The 22,749-nt window shown below is 50.8% G+C and overlaps 3 long non-coding RNA genes across 3 annotated transcripts; all 3 read right to left on the reverse strand.

Moving 5' to 3' along the window:
* Positions 1-851: 851 nt before the first annotated feature.
* LOC309804195 lies at positions 852-6,595 on the reverse strand. Its single transcript, XR_014294089.1, has 4 exons — positions 6,469-6,595; positions 6,029-6,205; positions 4,278-4,442; positions 852-1,223 (listed from the first exon to the last, which is right to left on the reverse strand). It is a non-coding gene; the product is annotated as an uncharacterized lncRNA (long non-coding RNA).
* Positions 6,596-8,535: 1,940 nt separating this feature from the next.
* LOC309804194 lies at positions 8,536-14,297 on the reverse strand. The gene is made up of 4 exons (XR_014294088.1): positions 14,155-14,297; positions 13,715-13,891; positions 11,964-12,128; positions 8,536-8,907 (listed from the first exon to the last, which is right to left on the reverse strand). It is a non-coding gene; the product is annotated as an uncharacterized lncRNA (long non-coding RNA).
* Positions 14,298-16,221: 1,924 nt separating this feature from the next.
* On the reverse strand, positions 16,222-21,974 carry LOC309805574. The gene is made up of 4 exons (XR_014294264.1): positions 21,848-21,974; positions 21,408-21,584; positions 19,657-19,821; positions 16,222-16,593 (listed from the first exon to the last, which is right to left on the reverse strand). It is a non-coding gene; the product is annotated as an uncharacterized lncRNA (long non-coding RNA).
* Positions 21,975-22,749: the final 775 nt, after the last annotated feature.

Below are 22,749 nucleotides of genomic sequence, written 5' to 3' on the forward strand. Positions count from 1 at the left end.
AGATCAAGTGCAGCCGTGAATAGCGCCGAAGTATTCAGCGGCAGGAATGACCATGGGCCTGGCGGGAGCCATTATCAAGGATCCAGGAGAAAGCGGATCCGGCGAGGCCATTGCAGGTGCCCCCCATGGATCAACTGCAGCCGTGAAAAGCGCCGAAGGATCAGCGGCAGGAATGGCCATGGGCCTGGCTGGAGCCACCATCAAGGATCCAGGGGAAAGCGGATCCGGCGAGGCCATTGCAGGTGCCCCCCATGGATCAACTGCAGCCGTGAAAAGCGCCCAAGGATCAGCGGCAGGGATGTCCATGGGCCTGGCGGGAGCCATTATCAAGGATCCAGGAGAAAGCGGATCCGGCGAGGCCATTGCAGGTGCCCCCATAGATCAAGTGCAGCCGTGAAAAGCGCCGAAGTATTCAGCGGCAGGAATGACCATGGGCCTGGCGGGAGCCATTATCAAGGATCCAGGAGAAAGCGGATCCGGCGAGGCCATTGCAGGTGCCCCCCATGGATCAACTGCAGCCGTGAAAAGCGCCCAAGGATCAGCGGCAGGGATGACCACCGGTCTGCCGGGAGCCACCATCAAGGATCCAGGAGAAAGCGGATCCGGCAAGGACACTGCAGGTGCTGCCAGCTTATCCTTGCAGCACACGAACCTGGTCTTGGCGGATGATGCCAGCACATCCTCGACGGGGGCAGATGGTCCAGAGAGCAGCATGAGCATGGTGTTGCCAGTTGCAGTCACAACCAGCAAGCCTGCTGCTGGAAGAGCTGAAGGGAAGGTCGCAGACCCTGTGGTCTCCACCTTGCAGACCGAAGGCTACATGGCTGAACGGGATGGAAGCCAGAAGGGCTTCCACCCCAGGGATGAAGCCTGGAGAGAAAAAAAGAAAAGAAGGACACGTCTTCATCGAGGAAAAGTTCCCATCACCGCAGGACACGTGAAGGTCACCACAGGACAGGAGGGGACAAGACCCAGAAATCATCCTCCCACTGGTCCTCATCTGGCCATGGAAACTCCAAAGCTGACGAAGGACGGGAGGACAGCTCGCAAACTGAGGAACAGCCAGTCCGCCACCAGTTCAGGGACTCTAAGTAAGACATCCAGTAAGATCCTCTCCTGCTTTAGGAGCTTCAGAGTCATTCCTGGTTCAGAAACAAGGCTCACACATGACCATTGAGAGGCAGACAAAGCCCCGGTTGGCTTCCATGTTTAGCACACATTTGCTAAAAGGGGAGAAAAAAACAAGGACACGATAAACACAAAATTCACAATACTGGATTTCTGTAGGGTAAAAAGAAGGGAGGGATGGTCTGGGAGGAAAAGCTATTATGCAAAGCGGTATGTCCATGGGAATGTATTATCGTTTCCATTTTATTTTAACATCTCTGACATCAGGATGATTTTTATACTGCTGTCAGCCAAGTGGCAGACACTGCCTTAGAAATATCTCAACCAATTTGTTTCACTGTTGTTTTCCTTTCAATATATGCACAAGAGATGGATGACAAAGTCTGAAAGATATCTTTCAAGAACTATAACATAAAGAAACTAAGGGACATAAATACTCACTATCCAGGAACACAAGAAAGGTTTAGATATATTGTTAAGGAATAACAGAATAATCCAAAATGCTCTGTACTGATGAACTATGCAAATTATGTATGCATGTGGAAAGCGATTCTAAAAATAAAAAAATCATAAATGAGATTATGAAATCTCATTTCATACTGAGATTATGCATTTTTAAATGTCCATCATAAAAAAGTCTTTCCAATTTAAAAAAAAGTTGTAAATAAATTTCATGAGTCCATGAAAATCATTAAATTGTTAACAACAGTTGATAACAGTTGGATTAGAGTAACTGTTGATAACAGTTAACAACCGTTGGATTTGAGAAGAATGCCTCTGAGAACCATGTGTGTTTTTTGTTTTGGGGTTTTTTTTTTTTTTTGCGGTATGCGGGCCTCTCGCTGCTGTGGCCTCTCCCATTGTGGAGCACGGGCTCCGGATGCACAGGCTCAGCGGCCATGGCTCACGGGCCCAGCGGCCCCATGGCACGTAGGATCTTCCCGGACAGGGACACGAACCCGTGTCCCCTGCATCGGCAGGCGGACTCCCAACCACTGCGCCACCAGGGAAGCCCCATGTGTCTTTGTATGAACCGGGGAGTCATCTGCTAGCCTTGCAATTCTCTGCTCATTCCCTTCTGTGACAACAGGGTCTACTAGGATGGAAGTTGGGTTTCCAGTAAAACTTAGGGACTTTCTCTGCAGAGCAAATTAAGTGGTAGAGGTGGAGGAGGTGAGAAATAAGATACGGATTCTGGGAGGAGTGGTAGCTTGGGAGGATGAGAGGAAGCCCTTCTCAGTTGCTCTGGTGGGTGGCTGGAAAATCCCATCTTGTGATTTCCGATACACAAAGACCAATAGATTGTGGGGATCAATGTGTCCTTGGAGTTCACTCTTGAAGCAGTGGGTCTTGGTAAGAGGAGAGAAAGAGCCATGTTCTCTAAGACCTGAGAGGGATTTGGGGGAAGCCTTCCGGAAATGTGAGGAGTTACGGGGTAGAGGAGGGAGATAAAGGGGAACTCTTTCCAAAGCCTTTGCCTCAGAGCCCCAGATTTTCACTCTGCCAGAGGCTGAATCAGCCTACTTCAAACAGCTTCATCTTAGGATTCTGTACCCTTGGCTTTACCTTTTGTCTTTCTTAGCCTGTATTACGCATTCTCACTCCCTCACCCCAAAGGACTTCTTTAACGTGAACCTAGTCAGTCCACTATGCAGGGCGTTCGCTGAGCAGACCCACAGTTGACACAATTTACACCTCCAGTGCAGTAGTAAAGTGGAGGTGGGGACTTGCCCACCGCAACGTGCCCTGCCTGGCACTTGCTCTGGATTTCCTTTTCTATCTTGACAGTTCATCAAGAGGCACATGCACAGATACCTACGTATTTCAAAGCAACAGGCATCTTCCTCTGGAGGGAGACATCAATTTGGGTATCAAGTCAGTACACCCTATCAGATCAAGGCCAATAGTTTGGACAGCAATATTCATCACCGTGGTAGCAATTCTGCAGCTGCAAGTGCAATTAGGCAATGGATGGTTGATTACAAACGAACCAATGTCCCAAACTTCAAGTCTGGCAACACACATACATACTAGAAAGGGTTTTTTTCCCTACAGCAAAATAAGGTCATTCACAGGATTGTTGAAGATGTGCTATGGTGGGAGGCATATTGAAGGCAGTGTCGTGGCTGGCACAGCAAGCGTGATGTGATGCTGGGGAACACAGCAGGGGCCACGCCATGCAAGGCTTTGAGGTCCATTTAAAGGATTTTGATTTCTGACCTTGGAGTGAGGCAAAGCCATGATATGTTTTCAATAGGGGAGTGGCCTGATCAAATGTGCACTTTGTGGAGGGTACTGTGGCTTCTGTGAAAAGAAGTATTTGGCTGGGGGGGTTGTTAATATGGGACTTTATGTTACTTCCTATTTTGGGCCACAGGATCTATATAATGAGGAGATTGGAGGGTATGCTTTGAAAGACACCGTTCCATTTGAAATACCCACGTGGGGTGCATTTCTTCAACGAAGGACTTGTGGCCCCAGCTGCTGGGGGTGCATCCCACAGAAAGCCTTCAGCTGGCAGTGAGTTTGGAAATTGCCTGGGTTCCTCACCCGAGGTGCATGGCAAGAAATGATTGATGTGGAGTGTGAAGGTCAGGCCATCGTAGCCCAACACAGACCCTCTCGGAAGGGTCACTCCAGTTCAAGAGCTCAGCTTCGGGCTTCCCTGGTGGCGCAGTGGTTGGGAGTCCGCCTGCCGACACAGGGGACACGGGTTCGTGCCCCAGTCCGGGAGGACCCCACATGCCGCGGAGCGGCTGGGCCCGTGAGCCATGGCTCCGGAGCCTGTGCTCCGCAACGAGAGAGGCCACAACAGTGAGAGGCCCGCGTACCGCAAAAAAAAAAAAAAAAAAAAAAAAAAAAGCAGGGGTCAAGGAGGGAAGGATTGGGAGTTTGGGATTAGCAGATACAAACTACAGGATGGATAAACAGCAGGGTCCTACTGTAGAGCACAGAGAACTATATTCAGTATCCTGTGATAAACCATAATGGAAAAGAATAGGAAAAAGAATGTATGTATACAAAAAACTGAATCAGAAATTAACAGAAGAAATTAACGCAACACAAATTAACACAACATTGTAAATCAACTATACATCAATAAAAAAGAAGAAGGAAAAGAAAAAAAATACAAACCAAGTTTGGGTTACCTTTGTGGGGAGGGAGCATGCAGAAGAGGGGCTGGCAGGGTTCTATTTCTTGCTCTGGGTGGCAGCTACAAGGGTGTTCACTTTCTTGTTACTCATTAAGCTATATTTATGCTTTCTGCACTTTCATGAATGTGTGTTATATTTCACAATAAAAAGTTTCTAAAACTGTAAAAAATATAAATATAAATATAAATATAAACAAAAGTTAGCCTCCTTGAAAAGAGAAAATGGGTGAGAAAATTCTCCATATCCTGGAAATGACAGTAGCAATGGGACTCTGACAGGTAGCAGCACTCTTTCTAAGTTCCTGCCAGCACTGTGTTATATACGCTGGGGGCACAGAGAACAGCAATTCCCATAGGATGCCTGCCCTTAGCAAGTACACAGTCCACTTCCAGGATTTTATCCCCAGGACATCATTCAGCAGAAGCACGAAGATGATCCCTGCAGGGAGATTTGTAACAACAACAAGACTGGAAACCACCCAGATATTTACAAAAGCAGGAGGGTTTTCTCAACCTTTTGATTACAAAGACTAGCCAGCCTACCCACACCTATACCCTGGCAGGGTCAGCCTGTTCCCTATGGACATGGTGGTTGGTTTAGGGGGAGGCTGGTGAGCCTGCCCCAAGGGGGTGGGGACTTGGAGGCTCAACAAAGGGGTGTGCGATGTGATGGTGACGGGTCACAAAGGACTTGCGGTATAAATATGGTCGGGCCAAGAGACTCTGGCAGAGTCCTGCAGGGAGGTGACGAGTTGCTTTCGTTCCCTCTCTCTCTCCGAGACTCAATTTGTGGCTGGTGGCTCTGTCTTGAACGGAGAGAGCCATGAGCAGTGAGAGTTTACCTCATTACATGGCCAATAGCTACCGTTCAGTGGGGGTGTTGAGGACCTCCATGGGGGTCCTGCAACGACAACTGTACGAGGGAGGAGAGTATGACATTTTCAAGTACGCTCCCATGTTGGAGAGCGACTTTCTCCAGGTCAGCAAGAAAGGAGAACTGATTGACCTAGACAACCGCGTCCGAAGGGTGACTGTGGGTGTCGCATCCACCAGCCCCCTCTTCCCACTACCTGACGTCATGCTGCTGGCCCGAACAACGAAAGTCTGTGAAGAGCATGTCAGATGCGCCGGGATCACCAAGGGGAGAGGTTGCAAGCCCGTGAAGACCCCAGAGCTCACCAGGCTGCTTCCCTTGAACTTTGTCAAGATCTCCATCCACAACCGGGAGAAACAGCAGCTGTGCCTGAATCTTGCTACCGGCCGGACTTTCTATCTGCAGCTGTGCCCCTCTTCCGATGCACAAAAAGACCTCTTTGCCCATTGGGAAAAGCTCGTCTATATCCTGAGACCACCGGTAGACAGTTACAGCAGTACCCCGATGCTCCAAACTGGAGATGCAGCGACTACAGAGGATGCCAAGATCCTAGTGGGAAGCACCCACAGAGACTCAAGAACACGGGGCAGGGTGCTTTGGGAGAGCAGGGCAAAGCTGGTCCTTCATAGCCTTTGGTGCTCTCTGAGACTCACCTGGGAAATACCTTCTATTGTTGAAAAGGGTCAGGGACAAACGAGCTATCACTATGGGATTCACCACACTGGAGAGGTTCCGAGTGCTTCTCCACCTTGTCCCACAGGGCTGAATTTCAGAGAGACCTTAGGTATCATATCAGCTGCACTGGTCTCATCACCAGGGCTGTAATCCCTCCTACAGCATCCTGATTGTCTGGTCTCTTCTTGAACACTTACCCCAGCCCAGGTAGTCTCATCAATTGTGGAACATCATTCACAGTTAGGAAGCCCTTCCTTCATTGTGTCTCCCCGTGACGCCGACATGCTGATTCAAATCAGCCCAACCCGTGTAGTCACCAAAATGCAGAAGGTGTGCACCCCTTGACCCAGGAACCCCACTTCTAGGAGTCTGTCCTGCAAAGAGAGAAGCACAAGGGTATAAAATTAAAGTGTATATCAAGGAGAATGGTATCAGTGCTTTCCCTGACCCTGGGACTGTTCAAGTAAAATGGAGTGGCCGTTTGACAGCGGTGCAGTAGATGGGATCTTGCATCCAATGGGAGCTTAGACTGGGTGATTTCAAAGGTTATTCTAAGTATAAGCCCTTGAGTTGCTCAGCTGCAGGATGAGAGAGGAGCAGACAGTTCAGATCTCACTTTCTGTCATCTCTAACTTACCTGATTCTCCTCCCCTGAGCTCAGACCACAGAGCTCCACAGAGAAAGGGATCAGGATGAGGCTGGGCTTCACAAGCTTCGTGACGTGACTGGAGCCACAAAAAGCGCCGAAGGATCAGCAGGAGGGATGACCAGGGGCCTGGCGGGAGCCACCATCAAGGATCCAGGAGAAAGCGGATCCGGTGAGGCCATTGCAGGTGGCCTCCATGGATCAACTGCAGCCGTGAAAAGCTACGAAGAATCAGCGGCAGGGATGACCACGGGCCTGGTGGGAGCCACGGTCAAGGATCCAGGAAAAAGCGGATCCGGCGAGGCCATTGCAGGTGCCCCCCTTGGATCAACTGCAGCCGTGAAAAGCGCCGAAGGATCACCGGCAGGGATGACCACGGGCCTGGTGGGAGCCACCATCAAAGATTCAGGAGAAAGCGGTTCTGGCGAGGCCATTGCAGGTGCCCAGCCATGGATCAACTGCAGCCGTGAAAAGCGCCGAAGGATCAGCGGCAGGGATATCCATCGGCCTGGCGGGAGCCACCATCACGGATACAGGAGAAAGCGGTTCCGGCGAGGCCATGGCAGGTGCCCCCCATGTATCAACTGCAGCCGTGAAAAGCGCCCAAGGATCAGCGGCGGGGATGACCACCGGTCTGGCGGGAGCCACCATCAAGGATCCAGGAGAAAGCGGATCCACTGGGGCCACTGCAGGTGCCCCCCATGGATCAACTGCAGCCGTGAAAAGCGCCCAAGGATCAGCGGCAGGGATGTCCATGGGCCTGGCGGGAGCCATTATCAAGGATCCAGGAGAAAGCGGATCCGGCGAGGCCATTGCAGGTGCCCCCATAGATCAAGTGCAGCCATGAAAAGCGCCGAAGTATTCAGCGGCAGGAATGACCATGGGCCTGGCGGGAGCCATTATCAAGGATCCAGGAGAAAGCGGATCCGGCGAGGCCATTGCAGGTGCCCCCCATGGATCAACTGCAGCCGTGAAAAGCGCCCAAGGATCAGCGGCAGGGATGACCACCGGTCTGGCGGGAGCCACCATCAAGGATCCAGGGGAAAGCGGATCCGGTGGGGCCATTGCAGGTGCCCCCCATGGATCAACTGCAGCCGTGAAAAGCGCCGAAGTATTCAGCGGCAGGGATGTCCATGGGCCTGGCGGGAGCCATTATCAAGGATCCAGGAGAAAGCGGATCCGGCGAGGCCATTGCAGGTGCCCCCATAGATCAAGTGCAGCCGTGAATAGCGCCGAAGTATTCAGCGGCAGGAATGACCATGGGCCTGGCGGGAGCCATTATCAAGGATCCAGGAGAAAGCGGATCCGGCGAGGCCATTGCAGGTGCCCCCCATGGATCAACTGCAGCCGTGAAAAGCGCCGAAGGATCAGCGGCAGGAATGGCCATGGGCCTGGCTGGAGCCACCATCAAGGATCCAGGGGAAAGCGGATCCGGCGAGGCCATTGCAGGTGCCCCCCATGGATCAACTGCAGCCGTGAAAAGCGCCCAAGGATCAGCGGCAGGGATGTCCATGGGCCTGGCGGGAGCCATTATCAAGGATCCAGGAGAAAGCGGATCCGGCGAGGCCATTGCAGGTGCCCCCATAGATCAAGTGCAGCCGTGAAAAGCGCCGAAGTATTCAGCGGCAGGAATGACCATGGGCCTGGCGGGAGCCATTATCAAGGATCCAGGAGAAAGCGGATCCGGCGAGGCCATTGCAGGTGCCCCCCATGGATCAACTGCAGCCGTGAAAAGCGCCCAAGGATCAGCGGCAGGGATGACCACCGGTCTGCCGGGAGCCACCATCAAGGATCCAGGAGAAAGCGGATCCGGCAAGGACACTGCAGGTGCTGCCAGCTTATCCTTGCAGCACACGAACCTGGTCTTGGCGGATGATGCCAGCACATCCTCGACGGGGGCAGATGGTCCAGAGAGCAGCATGAGCATGGTGTTGCCAGTTGCAGTCACAACCAGCAAGCCTGCTGCTGGAAGAGCTGAAGGGAAGGTCGCAGACCCTGTGGTCTCCACCTTGCAGACCGAAGGCTACATGGCTGAACGGGATGGAAGCCAGAAGGGCTTCCACCCCAGGGATGAAGCCTGGAGAGAAAAAAAGAAAAGAAGGACACGTCTTCATCGAGGAAAAGTTCCCATCACCGCAGGACACGTGAAGGTCACCACAGGACAGGAGGGGACAAGACCCAGAAATCATCCTCCCACTGGTCCTCATCTGGCCATGGAAACTCCAAAGCTGACGAAGGACGGGAGGACAGCTCGCAAACTGAGGAACAGCCAGTCCGCCACCAGTTCAGGGACTCTAAGTAAGACATCCAGTAAGATCCTCTCCTGCTTTAGGAGCTTCAGAGTCATTCCTGGTTCAGAAACAAGGCTCACACATGACCATTGAGAGGCAGACAAAGCCCCGGTTGGCTTCCATGTTTAGCACACATTTGCTAAAAGGGGAGAAAAAAACAAGGACACGATAAACACAAAATTCACAATACTGGATTTCTGTAGGGTAAAAAGAAGGGAGGGATGGTCTGGGAGGAAAAGCTATTATGCAAAGCGGTATGTCCATGGGAATGTATTATCGTTTCCATTTTATTTTAACATCTCTGACATCAGGATGATTTTTATACTGCTGTCAGCCAAGTGGCAGTCACTGCCTTAGAAATATCTCAACCAATTTGTTTCACTGTTGTTTTCCTTTCAATATATGCACAAGAGATGGATGACAAAGTCTGAAAGATATCTTTCAAGAACTATAACATAAAGAAACTAAGGGACATAAATACTCACTATCCAGGAACACAAGAAAGGTTTAGATATATTGTTAAGGAATAACAGAATAATCCAAAATGCTCTGTACTGATGAACTATGCAAATTATGTATGCATGTGGAAAGCGATTCTAAAAATAAAAAAATCATAAATGAGATTATGAAATCTCATTTCATACTGAGATTATGCATTTTTAAATGTCCATCATAAAAAAGTCTTTCCAATTTAAAAAAAAGTTGTAAATAAATTTCATGAGTCCATGAAAATCATTAAATTGTTAACAACAGTTGATAACAGTTGGATTACAGTAACTGTTGGTAACAGTTAACAACCGTTGGATTTGAGAAGAATGCCTCTGAGAACCATGTGTGTCTTTTGTTTTGGGGTTTTTTTTGTTTTTTTGCGGTATGCGGGCCTCTCGCTGCTGTGGCCTCTCCCATTGCGGAGCACGGGCTCCGGACGCACAGGCTCAGCGGCCATGGCTCACGGGCCCAGCGGCTCCACGGCATGTAGGATCTTCCCGGACAGGGACACGAACCCGTGTCCCCTGTATCGGCAGGCGGACTCCCAACCACTGCGCCACCAGGGAAGCCCCATGTGTCTTTGTATGAACCGGGGAGTCATCTGCTAGCCTTGCAATTCTCTGCTCATTCCCTTCTGTGACAACAGGGTCTACTAGGATGGAAGTTGGGTTTCCAGTAAAACTTAGGGACTTTCTCTGCAGAGCAAATTAAGTGGTAGAGGTGGAGGAGGTGAGAAATAAGATACGGATTCTGGGAGGAGTGGTAGCTTGGGAGGATGAGAGGAAGCCCTTCTCAGTTGCTCTGGTGGGTGGCTGGAAAATCCCATCTTGTGATTTCTGATACACAAAGACCAATAGATTGTGGGGATCAATGTGTCCTTGGAGTTAACTCTTGAAGCAGTGGGTCTTGGTAAGAGGAGAGAAAGAGCCATGTTCTCTAAGACCTGAGAGGGATTTGGGGGAAGCCTTCTGGAAATGTGAGGAGTTACGGGGTAGAGGAGGGAGATAAAGGGGAACTCTTTCCAAAGCCTTTGCCTCAGAGCCCCAGATTTTCACTCTGCCAGAGGCTGAATCAGCCTACTTCAAACAGCTTCATCTTAGGATTCTGTACCCTTGGCTTTACCTTTTGTCTTTCTTAGCCTGTATTAGGCATTCTCACTCCCTCACCCCAAAGGACTTCTTTAACGTGAACCTAGTCAGTCCACTATGCAGGGCGTTCGCTGAGCAGACCCACGGTTTACACAGTTTACACCTCCAGTGAAGTAGTAAAGTGGAGGTGGGGACTTGCCCACCGCAACGTGCCCCGCCTGGCACTTGCTCTGGATTTCCTTTTCTATCTTGACAGTTCATCAAGAGGCACATGCACAGATACCTACGTATTTCAAAGCAACAGGCATCTTCCTCTGGAGGGAGACATCAATTTGGGTATCAAGTCAGTACACCCTATCAGATCAAGGCCAATAGTTTGGACAGCAATATTCATCACCGTGGTAGCAATTCTGCAGCTGCAAGTGCAATTAGGCAATGGATGCTTGATTACAAACGAACCAATGTCCCAAACTTCAAGTCTGGCAACACACATACATACTAGAAAGGGTTTTTTTCCCTACAGCAAAATAAGGTCATTCACAGGATTGTTGAAGATGTGCTATGGTGGGAGGCATATTGAAGGCAGTGTCGTGGCTGGCACAGCAAGCGTGATGTGATGCTGGGGAACACAGCAGGGGCCACGCCATGCAAGGCTTTGAGGTCCATTTAAAGGATTTTGATTTCTGACCTTGGAGTGAGGCAAAGCCATGATATGTTTTCAATAGGGGAGTGGCCTGATCAAATGTGCACTTTGTGGAGGGTACTGTGGCTTCTGTGAAAAGAAGTATTTGGCTGGGGGGGTTGTTAATATGGGACTTTATGTTACTTCCTATTTTGGGCCACAGGATCTATATAATGAGGAGATTGGAGGGTATGCTTTGAAAGACACCATTCCATTTGAAATATCCACGTGGGGTGCATTTCTTCAACGAAGGACTTGTGGCCCCAGCTGCTGGGGGTGCATCCCACAGAAAGCCTTCAGCTGGCAGTGAGTTTCGAAATTGCCTGGGTTCCTCACCCGAGGTGCACGGCAAGAAATGATTGATGTGGAGTGTGAAGGTCAGGCCATCGTAGCCCAACACAGACCCTCTCGGAAGGGTCACTCCAGTTCAAGAGCTCAGCTTCGGGCTTCCCTGGTGGCGCAGTGGTTGGGAGTCCGCCTGCCGACACAGGGGACACGGGTTCGTGCCCCGGTCCGGGAGGACCCCACATGCCGCGGAGCGGCTGGGCCCGTGAGCCATGGCTCCGGAGCCTGTGCTCCGCAACGAGAGAGGCCACAACAGTGAGAGGCCCGCGTACCGCAAAAAAAAAAAAAAAAAAAAAAAAAAAAAGCAGGGGTCAAGGAGGGAAGGATTGGGAGTTTGGGATTAGCAGATACAAACTACAGGATGGATAAACAGCAGGGTCCTACTGTAGAGCACAGAGAACTATATTCAGTATCCTGTGATAAACCATAATGGAAAAGAATAGGAAAAAGAATGTATGTATACAAAAAACTGAATCAGAAATTAACAGAAGAAATTAACGCAACACAAATTAACACAACATTGTAAATCAACTATACATCAATAAAAAAGAAGAAGGAAAAGAAAAAAAATACAAACCAAGTCTGGGTTACCTTTGTGGGGAGGGAGCATGCAGAAGAGGGGCTGGCAGGGTTCTATTTCTTGCTCTGGGTGGCAGCTACAAGGGTGTTCACTTTCTTGTTACTCATTAAGCTATATTTATGCTTTCTGCACTTTCATGAATGTGTGTTATATTTCACAATAAAAAGTTTCTAAAACTGTAAAAAATATAAATATAAATATAAATATAAACAAAAGTTAGCCTCCTTGAAAAGAGAAAATGGGTGAGAAAATTCTCCATATCCTGGAAATGACAGTACCAATGGGACTCTGACAGGTAGCAGCACTCTTTCTAAGTTCCTGCCAGCACTGTGTTATATACGCTGGGGGCACAGAGAACAGCAATTCCCATAGGATGCCTGCCCTTAGCAAGTACACAGTCCACTTCCAGGATTTTATCCCCAGGACATCATTCAGCAGAAGCACGAAGATGATCCCTGCAGGGAGATTTGTAACAACAACAAGACTGGAAACCACCCAGATATTTACAAAAGCAGGAGGGTTTTCTCAACCTTTTGATTACAAAGACTAGCCAGCCTACCCACACCTATACCCTGGCAGGGTCAGCCTGTTCCCTATGGACATGGTGGTTGGTTTAGGGGGAGGCTGGTGAGCCTGCCCCAAGGGGGTGGGGACTTGGAGGCTCAACAAAGGGGTGTGCGATGTGATGGTGACGGGTCACAAAGGACTTGCGGTATAAATATGGTCGGGCCAAGAGACTCTGGCAGAGTCCTGCAGGGAGGTGACGAGTTGCTTTCGTTCCCTCTCTCTCTCCGAGACTCAATTTGTGGCTGGTGGCTCTGTCTTGAACGGAGAGAGCCATGAGCAGTGAGAGTTTACCTCATTACATGGCCAATAGCTACCGTTCAGTGGGGGTGTTGAGGACCTCCATGGGGGTCCTGCAACGACAACTGTACGAGGGAGGAGAGTATGACATTTTCAAGTACGCTCCCATGTTGGAGAGCGACTTTCTCCAGGTCAGCAAGAAAGGAGAACTGATTGACCTAGACAACCGCGTCCGAAGGGTGACTGTGGGTGTCGCATCCACCAGCCCCCTCTTCCCACTACCTGACGTCATGCTGCTGGCCCGAACAACGAAAGTCTGTGAAGAGCATGTCAGATGCGCCGGGATCACCAAGGGGAGAGGTTGCAAGCCCGTGAAGACCCCAGAGCTCACCAGGCTGCTTCCCTTGAACTTTGTCAAGATCTCCATCCACAACCGGGAGAAACAGCAGCTGTGCCTGAATCTTGCTACCGGCCAGAATTTCTATCTGCAGCTGTGCCCCTCTTCCGATGCACAAAAAGACCTCTTTGCCCATTGGGAAAAGCTCGTCTATATCCTGAGACCACCGGTAGACAGTTACAGCAGTACCCCGATGCTCCAAACTGGAGATGCAGCGACTACAGAGGATGCCAAGATCCTAGTGGGAAGCACCCACAGAGACTCAAGAACACGGGGCAGGGTGCTTTGGGAGAGCAGGGCAAAGCTGGTCCTTCATAGCCTTTGGTGCTCTCTGAGACTCACCTGGGAAATACCTTCTATTGTTGAAAAGGGTCAGGGACAAACGAGCTATCACTATGGGATTCACCACACTGGAGAGGTTCCGAGTGCTTCTCCACCTTGTCCCACAGGGCTGAATTTCAGAGAGACCTTAGGTATCATATCAGCTGCACTGGTCTCATCACCAGGGCTGTAATCCCTCCTACAGCATCCTGATTGTCTGGTCTCTTCTTGAACACTTACCCCAGCCCAGGTAGTCTCATCAATTGTGGAACATCATTCACAGTTAGGAAGCCCTTCCTTCATTGTGTCTCCCCGTGACGCCGACATGCTGATTCAAATCAGCCCAACCCGTGTAGTCACCAAAATGCAGAAGGTGTGCACCCCTTGACCCAGGAACCCCACTTCTAGGAGTCTGTCCTGCAAAGAGAGAAGCACAAGGGTATAAAATTAAAGTGTATATCAAGGAGAATGGTATCAGTGCTTTCCCTGACCCTGGGACTGTTCAAGTAAAATGGAGTGGCCGTTTGACAGCGGTGCAGTAGATGGGATCTTGCATCCAATGGGAGCTTAGACTGGGTGATTTCAAAGGTTATTCTAAGTATAAGCCCTTGAGTTGCTCAGCTGCAGGATGAGAGAGGAGCAGACAGTTCAGATCTCACTTTCTGTCATCTCTAACTTACCTGATTCTCCTCCCCTGAGCTCAGACCACAGAGCTCCACAGAGAAAGGGATCAGGATGAGGCTGGGCTTCACAAGCTTCGTGACGTGACTGGAGCCACAAAAAGAGCCGAAGGATCAGCAGGAGGGATGACCAGGGGCCTGGCGGGAGCCACCATCAAGGATCCAGGAGAAAGCGGATCCGGTGAGGCCATTGCAGGTGGCCTCCATGGATCAACTGCAGCCGTGAAAAGCTACGAAGAATCAGCGGCAGGGATGACCACGGGCCTGGTGGGAGCCACGGTCAAGGATCCAGGAAAAAGCGGATCCGGCGAGGCCATTGCAGGTGCCCCCCTTGGATCAACTGCAGCCGTGAAAAGCGCCGAAGGATCACCGGCAGGGATGACCACGGGCCTGGTGGGAGCCACCATCAAAGATTCAGGAGAAAGCGGTTCTGGCAAGGCCATTGCAGGTGCCCAGCCATGGATCAACTGCAGCCGTGAAAAGCGCCGAAGGATCAGCGGCAGGGATATCCATCGGCCTGGCGGGAGCCACCATCACGGATACAGGAGAAAGCGGTTCCGGCGAGGCCATGGCAGGTGCCCCCCATGGATCAACTGCAGCCGTGAAAAGCGCCCAAGGATCAGCGGCGGGGATGACCACCGGTCTGGCGGGAGCCACCATCAAGGATCCAGGAGAAAGCGGATCCACTGGGGCCACTGCAGGTGCCCCCCATGGATCAACTGCAGCCGTGAAAAGCGCCCAAGGATCAGCGGCAGGGATGTCCATGGGCCTGGCGGGAGCCATTATCAAGGATCCAGGAGAAAGCGGATCCGGCGAGGCCATTGCAGGTGCCCCCATAGATCAAGTGCAGCCATGAAAAGCGCCGAAGTATTCAGCGGCAGGAATGACCATGGGCCTGGCGGGAGCCATTATCAAGGATCCAGGAGAAAGTGGATCCGGCGAGGCCATTGCAGGTGCCCCCCATGGATCAACTGCAGCCGTGAAAAGCGCCCAAGGATCAGCGGCAGGGATGACCACCGGTCTGGCGGGAGCCACCATCAAGGATCCAGGGGAAAGCGGATCCGGTGGGGCCATTGCAGGTGCCCCCCATGGATCAACTGCAGCCGTGAAAAGCGCCGAAGTATTCAGCGGCAGGGATGTCCATGGGCCTGGCGGGAGCCATTATCAAGGATCCAGGAGAAAGCGGATCCGGCGAGGCCATTGCAGGTGCCCCCATAGATCAAGTGCAGCCGTGAATAGCGCCGAAGTATTCAGCGGCAGGAATGACCATGGGCCTGGCGGGAGCCATTATCAAGGATCCAGGAGAAAGCGGATCCGGCGAGGCCATTGCAGGTGCCCCCCATGGATCAACTGCAGCCGTGAAAAGCGCCGAAGGATCAGCGGCAGGAATGGCCATGGGCCTGGCTGGAGCCACCATCAAGGATCCAGGGGAAAGCGGATCCGGCGAGGCCATTGCAGGTGCCCCCCATGGATCAACTGCAGCCGTGAAAAGCGCCCAAGGATCAGCGGCAGGGATGTCCATGGGCCTGGCGGGAGCCATTATCAAGGATCCAGGAGAAAGCGGATCCGGCGAGGCCATTGCAGGTGCCCCCATAGATCAAGTGCAGCCGTGAAAAGCGCCGAAGTATTCAGCGGCAGGAATGACCATGGGCCTGGCGGGAGCCATTATCAAGGATCCAGGAGAAAGCGGATCCGGCGAGGCCATTGCAGGTGCCCCCCATGGATCAACTGCAGCCGTGAAAAGCGCCCAAGGATCAGCGGCAGGGATGACCACCGGTCTGCCGGGAGCCACCATCAAGGATCCAGGAGAAAGCGGATCCGGCAAGGACACTGCAGGTGCTGCCAGCTTATCCTTGCAGGACACGAACCTGGTCTTGGCGGATGATGCCAGCACATCCTCGACGGGGGCAGATGGTCCAGAGAGCAGCATGAGCATGGTGTTGCCAGTTGCAGTCACAACCAGCAAGCCTGCTGCTGGAAGAGCTGAAGGGAAGGTCGCAGACCCTGTGGTCTCCACCTTGCAGACCGAAGGCTACATGGCTGAACGGGATGGAAGCCAGAAGGGCTTCCACCCCAGGGATGAAGCCTGGAGAGAAAAAAAGAAAAGAAGGACACGTCTTCATCGAGGAAAAGTTCCCATCACCGCAGGACACGTGAAGGTCACCACAGGACAGGAGGGGACAAGACCCAGAAATCATCCTCCCACTGGTCCTCATCTGGCCATGGAAACTCCAAAGCTGACGAAGGACGGGAGGACAGCTCGCAAACTGAGGAACAGCCAGTCCGCCACCAGTTCAGGGACTCTAAGTAAGACATCCAGTAAGATCCTCTCCTGCTTTAGGAGCTTCAGAGTCATTCCTGGTTCAGAAACAAGGCTCACACATGACCATTGAGAGGCAGACAAAGCCCCGGTTGGCTTCCATGTTTAGCACACATTTGCTAAAAGGGGAGAAAAAAACAAGGACACGATAAACACAAAATTCACAATACTGGATTTCTGTAGGGTAAAAAGAAGGGAGGGATGGTCTGGGAGGAAAAGCTATTATGCAAAGCGGTATGTCCATGGGAATGTATTATCGTTTCCATTTTATTTTAACATCTCTGACATCAGGATGATTTTTATACTGCTGTCAGCCAAGTGGCAGTCACTGCCTTAGAAATATCTCAACCAATTTGTTTCACTGTTGTTTTCCTTTCAATATATGCACAAGAGATGGATGACAAAGTCTGAAAGATATCTTTCAAGAACTATAACATAAAGAAACTAAGGGACATAAATACTCACTATCCAGGAACACAAGAAAGGTTTAGATATATTGTTAAGGAATAACAGAATAATCCAAAATGCTCTGTACTGATGAACTATGCAAATTATGTATGCATGTGGAAAGCGATTCTAAAAATAAAAAAATCATAAATGAGATTATGAAATCTCATTTCATACTGAGATTATGCATTTTTAAATGTCCATCATAAAAAAGTCTTTCCAATTTAAAAAAAAGTTGTAAATAAATTTCATGAGTCCATGAAAATCATTAAATTGTTAACAACAGTTGATAACAGTTGGATTACAGTAACTGTTGGTAACAGTTAACAACCGTTGGATTTGAGAAGAATGCCTCTGAGAACCATGTGTGTCTTTTGTTTTGGGGTTTTTTTTGTTTTTTTGCGGTATGCGGGCCTCTCGCTGCTGTGGCCTCTCCCATTGCGGAGCACGGGCTCCGGACGCACAGGCTCAGCGGCCATGGCTCACGGGCCCAGCGGCTCCACGGCATGTAGGATCTTCCCGGACAGGGACACGAACCCGTGTCCCCTGTATCGGCAGGCGGACTCCCAACCACTGCGCCACCAGGGAAGCCCCATGTGTCTTTGTATGAACCGGGGAGTCATCTGCTAGCCTTGCAATTCTCTGCTCATTCCCTTCTGTGACAACAGGGTCTACTAGGATGGAAGTTGGGTTTCCAGTAAAACTTAGGGACTTTCTCTGCAGAGCAAATTAAGTGGTAGAGGTGGAGGAGGTGAGAAATAAGATACGGATTCTGGGAGGAGTGGTAGCTTGGGAGGATGAGAGGAAGCCCTTCTCAGTTGCTCTGGTGGGTGGCTGGAAAATCCCATCTTGTGATTTCTGATACACAAAGACCAATAGATTGTGGGGATCAATGTGTCCTTGGAGTTAACTCTTGAAGCAGTGGGTCTTGGTAAGAGGAGAGAAAGAGCCATGTTCTCTAAGACCTGAGAGGGATTTGGGGGAAGCCTTCTGGAAATGTGAGGAGTTACGGGGTAGAGGAGGGAGATAAAGGGGAACTCTTTCCAAAGCCTTTGCCTCAGAGCCCCAGATTTTCACTCTGCCAGAGGCTGAATCAGCCTACTTCAAACAGCTTCATCTTAGGATTCTGTACCCTTGGCTTTACCTTTTGTCTTTCTTAGCCTGTATTAGGCATTCTCACTCCCTCACCCCAAAGGACTTCTTTAACGTGAACCTAGTCAGTCCACTATGCAGGGCGTTCGCTGAGCAGACCCACGGTTTACACAGTTTACACCTCCAGTGAAGTAGTAAAGTGGAGGTGGGGACTTGCCCACCGCAACGTGCCCCGCCTGGCACTTGCTCTGGATTTCCTTTTCTATCTTGACAGTTCATCAAGAGGCACATGCACAGATACCTACGTATTTCAAAGCAACAGGCATCTTCCTCTGGAGGGAGACATCAATTTGGGTATCAAGTCAGTACACCCTATCAGATCAAGGCCAATAGTTTGGACAGCAATATTCATCACCGTGGTAGCAATTCTGCAGCTGCAAGTGCAATTAGGCAATGGATGCTTGATTACAAACGAACCAATGTCCCAAACTTCAAGTCTGGCAACACACATACATACTAGAAAGGGTTTTTTTCCCTACAGCAAAATAAGGTCATTCACAGGATTGTTGAAGATGTGCTATGGTGGGAGGCATATTGAAGGCAGTGTCATGGCTGGCACAGCAAGCGTGATGTGATGCTGGGGAACACAGCAGGGGCCACGCCATGCAAGGCTTTGAGGTCCATTTAAAGGATTTTGATTTCTGACCTTGGAGTGAGGCAAAGCCATGATATGTTTTCAATAGGGGAGTGGCCTGATCAAATGTGCACTTTGTGGAGGGTACTGTGGCTTCTGTGAAAAGAAGTATTTGGCTGGGGGGGTTGTTAATATGGGACTTTATGTTACTTCCTATTTTGGGCCACAGGATCTATATAATGAGGAGATTGGAGGGTATGCTTTGAAAGACACCGTTCCATTTGAAATATCCACGTGGGGTGCATTTCTTCAACGAAGGACTTGTGGCCCCAGCTGCTGGGGGTGCATCCCACAGAAAGCCTTCAGCTGGCAGTGAGTTTGGAAATTGCCTGGGTTCCTCACCCGAGGTGCACGGCAAGAAATGATTGATGTGGAGTGTGAAGGTCAGGCCATCGTAGCCCAACACAGACCCTCTCGGAAGGGTCACTCCAGTTCAAGAGCTCAGCTTCGGGCTTCCCTGGTGGCGCAGTGGTTGGGAGTCCACCTGCCGACACAGGGGACACGGGTTCGTGCCCCGGTCCGGGAGGACCCCACATGCCGCGGAGCGGCTGGGCCCGTGAGCCATGGCTCCGGAGCCTGTGCTCCGCAACGAGAGAGGCCACAACAGTGAGAGGCCCGCGTACCGCAAAAAAAAAAAAAAAAAAAAAAAAAAAAAAAAAAAAGCAGGGGTCAAGGAGGGAAGGATTGGGAGTTTGGGATTAGCAGATACAAACTACAGGATGGATAAACAGCAGGGTCCTACTGTAGAGCACAGAGAACTATATTCAGTATCCTGTGATAAACCATAATGGAAAAGAATAGGAAAAAGAATGTATGTATACAAAAAACTGAATCAGAAATTAACAGAAGAAATTAACGCAACACAAATTAACACAACATTGTAAATCAACTATACATCAATAAAAAAGAAGAAGGAAAAGAAAAAAAATACAAACCAAGTCTGGGTTACCTTTGTGGGGAGGGAGCATGCAGAAGAGGGGCTGGCAGGGTTCTATTTCTTGCTCTGGGTGGCAGCTACAAGGGTGTTCACTTTCTTGTTACTCATTAAGCTATATTTATGCTTTCTGCACTTTCATGAATGTGTGTTATATTTCACAATAAAAAGTTTCTAAAACTGTAAAAAATATAAATATAAATATAAATATAAACAAAAGTTAGCCTCCTTGAAAAGAGAAAATGGGTGAGAAAATTCTCCATATCCTGGAAATGACAGTACCAATGGGACTCTGACAGGTAGCAGCACTCTTTCTAAGTTCCTGCCAGCACTGTGTTATATACGCTGGGGGCACAGAGAACAGCAATTCCCATAGGATGCCTGCCCTTAGCAAGTACACAGTCCACTTCCAGGATTTTATCCCCAGGACATCATTCAGCAGAAGCACGAAGATGATCCCTGCAGGGAGATTTGTAACAACAACAAGACTGGAAACCACCCAGATATTTACAAAAGCAGGAGGGTTTTCTCAACCTTTTGATTACAAAGACTAGCCAGCCTACCCACACCTATACCCTGGCAGGGTCAGCCTGTTCCCTATGGACATGGTGGTTGGTTTAGGGGGAGGCTGGTGAGCCTGCCCCAAGGGGGTGGGGACTTGGAGGCTCAACAAAGGGGTGTGCGATGTGATGGTGACGGGTCACAAAGGACTTGCGGTATAAATATGGTCGGGCCAAGAGACTCTGGCAGAGTCCTGCAGGGAGGTGACGAGTTGCTTTCGTTCCCTCTCTCTCTCCGAGACTCAATTTGTGGCTGGTGGCTCTGTCTTGAACGGAGAGAGCCATGAGCAGTGAGAGTTTACCTCATTACATGGCCAATAGCTACCGTTCAGTGGGGGTGTTGAGGACCTCCATGGGGGTCCTGCAACGACAACTGTACGAGGGAGGAGAGTATGACATTTTCAAGTACGCTCCCATGTTGGAGAGCGACTTTCTCCAGGTCAGCAAGAAAGGAGAACTGATTGACCTAGACAACCGCGTCCGAAGGGTGACTGTGGGTGTCGCATCCACCAGCCCCCTCTTCCCACTACCTGACGTCATGCTGCTGGCCCGAACAACGAAAGTCTGTGAAGAGCATGTCAGATGCGCCGGGATCACCAAGGGGAGAGGTTGCAAGCCCGTGAAGACCCCAGAGCTCACCAGGCTGCTTCCCTTGAACTTTGTCAAGATCTCCATCCACAACCGGGAGAAACAGCAGCTGTGCCTGAATCTTGCTACCGGCCGGACTTTCTATCTGCAGCTGTGCCCCTCTTCCGATGCACAAAAAGACCTCTTTGCCCATTGGGAAAAGCTCGTCTATATCCTGAGACCACCGGTAGACAGTTACAGCAGTACCCCGATGCTCCAAACTGGAGATGCAGCGACTACAGAGGATGCCAAGATCCTAGTGGGAAGCACCCACAGAGACTCAAGAACACGGGGCAGGGTGCTTTGGGAGAGCAGGGCAAAGCTGGTCCTTCATAGCCTTTGGTGCTCTCTGAGACTCACCTGGGAAATACCTTCTATTGTTGAAAAGGGTCAGGGACAAACGAGCTATCACTATGGGATTCACCACACTGGAGAGGTTCCGAGTGCTTCTCCACCTTGTCCCACAGGGCTGAATTTCAGAGAGACCTTAGGTATCATATCAGCTGCACTGGTCTCATCACCAGGGCTGTAATCCCTCCTACAGCATCCTGATTGTCTGGTCTCTTCTTGAACACTTACCCCAGCCCAGGTAGTCTCATCAATTGTGGAACATCATTCACAGTTAGGAAGCCCTTCCTTCATTGTGTCTCCCCGTGACGCCGACATGCTGATTCAAATCAGCCCAACCCGTGTAGTCACCAAAATGCAGAAGGTGTGCACCCCTTGACCCAGGAACCCCACTTCTAGGAGTCTGTCCTGCAGAGAGAGAAGCACAAGGGTATAAAATTAAAGTGTATATCAAGGAGAATGGTATCAGTGCTTTCCCTGACCCTGGGACTGTTCAAGTAAAATGGAGTGGCCGTTTGACAGCGGTGCAGTAGATGGGATCTTGCATCCAATGGGAGCTTAGACTGGGTGATTTCAAAGGTTATTCTAAGTATAAGCCCTTGAGTTGCTCAGCTGCAGGATGAGAGAGGAGCAGACAGTTCAGATCTCACTTTCTGTCATCTCTAACTTACCTGATTCTCCTCCCCTGAGCTCAGACCACAGAGCTCCACAGAGAAAGGGATCAGGATGAGGCTGGGCTTCACAAGCTTCGTGACGTGACTGGAGCCACAAAAAGCGCCGAAGGATCAGCAGGAGGGATGACCAGGGGCCTGGCGGGAGCCACCATCAAGGATCCAGGAGAAAGCGGATCCGGTGAGGCCATTGCAGGTGGCCTCCATGGATCAACTGCAGCCGTGAAAAGCTACGAAGAATCAGCGGCAGGGATGACCACGGGCCTGGTGGGAGCCACGGTCAAGGATCCAGGAAAAAGCGGATCCGGCGAGGCCATTGCAGGTGCCCCCCTTGAATCAACTGCAGCCGTGAAAAGCGCCGAAGGATCACCGGCAGGGATGACCACGGGCCTGGTGGGAGCCACCATCAAAGATTCAGGAGAAAGCGGTTCTGGCAAGGCCATTGCAGGTGCCCAGCCATGGATCAACTGCAGCCGTGAAAAGCGCCGAAGGATCAGCAGCAGGGATATCCATCGGCCTGGCGGGAGCCACCATCACGGATACAGGAGAAAGCGGTTCCGGCGAGGCCATGGCAGGTGCCCCCCATGTATCAACTGCAGCCGTGAAAAGCGCCCAAGGATCAGCGGCAGGGATGACCACCGGTCTGGCGGGAGCCACCATCAAGGATCCAGGAGAAAGCGGATCCGGTGGGGCCATTGCAGGTGCCCCCCATGGATCAACTGCAGCCGTGAAAAGCGCCCAAGGATCAGCGGCAGGGATGTCCATGGGCCTGGCGGGAGCCATTATCAAGGATCCAGGAGAAAGCGGATCCGGCGAGGCCATTGCAGGTGGCCTCCATGGATCAACTGCAGCCATGAAAAGCGCCCAAGGATCAGCGGCAGGGATATCCATCGGCCTGGCGG

This window comes from Mesoplodon mirus (assembly GCF_964341445.2).
Source record: "Mesoplodon mirus genome assembly, chromosome: 5".
NCBI lineage: Eukaryota > Metazoa > Chordata > Mammalia > Artiodactyla > Ziphiidae > Mesoplodon > Mesoplodon mirus.